Here is a 5202-nt window from a genome sequence, read left to right as displayed (position 1 = left end):
TAGCAGAGAGAACAGTCTATGACTAGGGTGGCTGGAGTCTTTGACAATTTTTCGGGCCTTCCTCTGACACCGCCTGGTATAGAGGTCCTGGATGGCAGGAAGCTTGGCCCCAGTGATTTACTGGGCTGTATGCACTACCTTCTGTAGTGCCTTGCGGTCGGAGGCCGAGCAGTTGCCATACCAGGCAATGATGCAACATGCTCTCGATGGTGCAGCTGTTGAACCTTTTGAGGATCTGAGGACCCATGACAAATATTTTCAGTCTCCTGAGGGGGAATAGGTTTTATTGTGCCCTCTTCACGTCTGTCTTGATGTGCTTGGACCATGTTAGTTTGTTGGTGATGTGGACGCCAAGGAACTTGAAGCTCTCAACCTGCTCCACTATAGCCCTGTCGAAGAGAATGGGGGCGTGCTCGGTTCAGTTTTCTAGTGTGTGTCATACAGTGTTTAAACTGCTACGAATATGATGGAATTGTTTTGTATGTACAGTATTTAGTTCTAGTTCAAACTTTTGGTACTTTTTCCCCTGCTCAGAAGTTGCATGCATCAACCAATGGTTGACTGTGCTGTTGGGAACCAGATTGCTATAACATATGATGTCGTTAGCTGATACGTAAAATATCTATCCAGGCGTTATAAGATCTGGCATGCGTCAGCAAAGTCTGAGCAGGGGAATACAACCCATGGGTCAGCTCCAGACTGTCTAGGCGCCTGCGCAGGTAGCCCGTCCTCGCATGCTGCCTGCCTCACCTAGAGATTCTTGTTTTTCTACAGTAAAAAGACTACAATAGCCACAAGGCTGTTGACAACCAAAGCAACCATTACTACAATTGTTTAACATAGCAGTCAACATATTTCCTATTGTCTCAAAATGATTCAATGTTTTGTTTCACGTGTTAAAGTTTACAAAGCACACAAGGAGCAGTGCAGTTAAATACGTGATTTTCCTGGGTTTTTTAATGATATTTCCACACTTATAACCAGGTTTCAATCCAACCATTTAACGTGAGTAATGTACATGTCGGATAGAAATGTTTATGACGGAAACATACAATTTGTCAGTAAACTTTCCAAATGTCGACATAACAAAATTACACTAGACAAGGTGGGATCTTTTTGTGTCTGTAAAATGAATTATGTGAGAAGTTTAGGTGGAAACGCTTTTATGCACACATATTGATAGAATAACCTTCATATCAAAGTAAAATTGGATTTGCACGATGACATGTGTGGTCCTCCCACTACAACTCGTCAGGAAAGCATGCAGTTTATTAGGATACAGATTAAATAACTGATGATGAACTTCATAGGCTGTTGAAAGTGCAAGGTGATGAGCTTGATGCTCCTTTCACATAAATATCGAGGGTGAAATGATCATCGATGCTTGGCTGCGTTTGACAAATAAAATAATCTCACTCTTTTGTCCATAATAATCTCATCATGTAGGCTATACTAGCACTGTATCTGTGAGCTGTCGGCTAGAGAGAGCATGTGCCAATTGTCACGCCCTGACCTTAGAGATCCTTTTTATGTCTCTATTTTGGTTTGGTCAGGGCGTGAGTTGGCGTGGGCATTCTATGTTTTGTGTTCTATGTTTTTTATTTCTGTGTGTTTGGCCGGGTGTGGTTCTCAATCAGAGGCAGCTATCGTTGTCTCTGATTGAGAACCATACTTAGGTAGCTTTTTCCCACCTGTGTTTTGTGGGTAGTTATTTTCTGTTTGTGTGTCTGCACCAGACATAACTGTTTCGTTCGTTCTCTTTGTTAGTTCAGTGTTCAGTTTAATAAAAATGAACACGTACCACGCTGCATCTTGGTCCTCGTCTTCAAACAGTCGTTACACCAATACCAGAGTGGACACACTTGCTATATACTGTAATGGAAAAGTGTTTTGTGAGAACCATCAGTGAAGTAAAAAATGCAATGGAAACACATTTCACTTGTATTTTCTATATTCGGTACATGGGAATTGAACCGCAAAATGTATTTATGTGCACTACATTATATACACACAGCCTTTTATCCCTTTTATCAGGTGGGAAAATGCACATATTGTTTTCATGTGGATTTTAGAGTATATGCATGAAAATCTGTCACCAATTGGATGGAAACCTAGCTAGTGAGTTCGAAATAACATTCTGAAATTGTGAAAATTATGAAAAAAATGCCTGGATTTTCAGCCTGTTCAGATGGGATGGAACTTTTGGTCCACCTCATGTCACAATGTGATCTGAATATAATAGACTAATGACTGTTCCTCTGGTTAAGGGGGTGGGCTCTAGATCAACCTTTCAACCAATCAGGGCTGTGTATGTAAATATAGTTACATTTGTTTTCTAAAGCCCACAAGATTAGACCAAGCATTTCAAAGGCCAAAGGAGGCTCAGCGAAATAAATGCTAAAAAAATATATTTTGGAATTATTTTCCTTAAATAAACACACAGACATTATTAGACATTCAGTAAACAAAGACTGCATGGGGGCTTTAATAACATGCATTAAATCATGTGAAATTATGTTATAAAAATAAGTTGACTCAGCCACAAAAGTATACCTGGATGCACATGTATCAACTTTCAACTCTCTGTTCATCATATATGCATAGTCACTTTAACCATATCTACATGTACATACGACCTCAATCAGCCCGACTAACCGGTGCCTGTATGTAGCCCCGCTACTGTATATAGCGTCGCTACTGTTATTTTTCACTGTCTTTTTACTGTTTTTATTTATTTAATTACCTATTGTTCACCTAATACCTTTTTTGCACTATTGGATAGAGCTTGTAAGTAAGCATTTCACTGTAAAGGTTGTTGTATTCGGCACACGTGACAAATAAACTTTGATTTGATTTGATTTTGTTTTCTTTGTTTGGGCTAATGGCTAGGCTAATGTGGCTTCTACCTGACCACTTTGAAAGTAGTAACAGCCTGCAATTCACACCTCCCATGTAGATTGTGAAAATTAGAATAACTTTCAGTGCTCGGCCCCTCTTTCCCGTCAAACATTCCTTTGTTCATTGAGCAGCGTTGCAGTGCAGACCAACTAGTAGTGATGGGGAAACTAAGCTTCCTGAAGCATTGAGCTTTCCAGCCAATTGTGTCGAAAATAGTACATTACTCAAGGCTTTGATCAACACAGTGTACACTAGAGGCACCTGCTGGTCAAAAGAATTTAGAGCAACCAAATTATTATAGATGACGTCCCACACGCTGTAGCGCGTGCAGAGAGTAGCCTTTTTATCTTCTACTGAAACCAATACAAAACCAATCAGGTGGTTGTTGGAAAAAACAAAGCTTCGGACGTCATTGCTCACGTTCTTCTGATAAAGTGATAAAAGCACACTGCTTCGGCACACTGCTTCGAAGTAAACTTCTTAGCGATTTCACCACATGCCCCGGAGCTCTGGTATTAAACGTAACATCACTACCAACTACAGCGCTGTGCAAGTTGCTGCCATTTTGCCGATGCAGGCAGTGACTCTACTTCCGAAGGTGGCATCCACACAGCAGCCAAAATCTGATATTTTTTCCAATAATTGGTCTTTTGACCAATCACATCAGATCTTTTCGCATTAGATTTTTTTCCGAGCTGGTCTGATTTGTCAAAAAAACAACTTTAAGAATCAATGCAAGAGATGAGAAGCAGGTACAGGGATGGAAGTTTTAATAGCTGACGGACACGAAAAGGAACAGGAACAGCGTCTGGACAGGAACACAACAACAACTAATCCGGACACAGGGAACACCACCGTGGAACAAACAGATATACAGGGGGTAATCAACAATGTGAAGGAGTCCAGGTGAGTCCAATGAGCGCTGTTGAGCGTAATGACGGTGACAGGTGCATGTAAAGAAGGGTAGCCTGGCGCCCTCGCGCGCCAGGGAGGGGGACGGGAGCAGGCGTGACACCAACTAGTGAAAAAAATATCAGAATTGGACTGCCTGTCTAAATGCAGCCAACGAAATGTAGAACCTGTTTGGGAAAGATTAAAGAGCATTATTTAAATGCTAATGCATTCATTTTGTTTTAGTAAAATAATTATTTCCAATGAATATTGCCCCTTTTTATGATTGAATATGAATTATTGATTTTAATTTCACAACAAAGCCTATCAAATCACAACTTTTGCACAAAAAAACCAGGAGCATTCCTGGTCACTACGGGGACAGTTGTTACTCAATTTTGATGTAGCAATGGACACTGAAAATCAATTATATAAATAATTTCTAGATAGCTACACATGATCTAAAATGATTCAGTAAGCCTCCAGTGTATCTAGATTAGAATGAACACTCTTTATCCTTTTGAGATAAAGTGGTAAGGCTATTTTTAAAAGCCATATATTGGATTAAACATTATTACTACAAGATGTTTCATTCGATTACATTTTTTGAAGAAGGGTCTGTTGTGCTTTGATCCATTTTGCTGGGTCAAGGAGGATCATGGCGGAAGTGGATGTCGAGAGTGAAACGAGAAGCGAGTCGAGTGGAGTTAGAGAAGAGGAATGGAGAACGGTAGTATCAAAGAAGGGAATGAAAAAGAAGAAATTGTTGAAAACTGAAGGGGATGATAAGTGTATGTCGGACAAGGACCACCTGAAGTGTCATGCTTCGAACTCTTGAGTAGGGCACCTGTTAAAGGAGTCATCTCTGGGGTGTTGGTGGAAATAAAGGAGGAAATCCTTGCAATGAGAATCCCAGGTGTGGTTAGGCCCATTGCGTGACCCGCATATAGTGAATGGAGGTATGGAAGAAAGTTTGTCAGTGCTATTGTTTTTGATAATGAATACCTCCCTACGCATGTCAGAGAACCAGACATGCTGTATGAAAATAAAAGTGGATTTTGTGCCATTCATTTGCAAATGTGAAACTACACGGAACAAGTAGCAAGGAAGTCAAAGAAATGGCCCATCATTGTGGCTGCGGCAGGAAAGTATCTGGGGCATCAGGAATTCACAGCGGAAGAGTTGCAAGGGTTATATGCAACGGAAGATGTGTGCCCCCCCCCCGCCCTCTCCCCAGGCTCCTGAGCCTGTGTAGGGATCAGACATGGATTATTCATTTTAACAGTAGAGGCAAGGAGAATATTGAGTGACTTTCTGGTAGTCAGTATGAGTATTTTTATCCACACATTTTTTTGTATTTTGTGATCTTTTATTTTCATCCCGAACAGTAGGTGGCAGCAATACATCTTTAAG

This window comes from Oncorhynchus gorbuscha, linkage group LG22 (genome assembly GCF_021184085.1).
Source record: "Oncorhynchus gorbuscha isolate QuinsamMale2020 ecotype Even-year linkage group LG22, OgorEven_v1.0, whole genome shotgun sequence".
NCBI classification, from domain to species: Eukaryota; Metazoa; Chordata; class Actinopteri; order Salmoniformes; family Salmonidae; genus Oncorhynchus; species Oncorhynchus gorbuscha.
Note: the sequence above shows the minus strand (reverse complement) of the source record.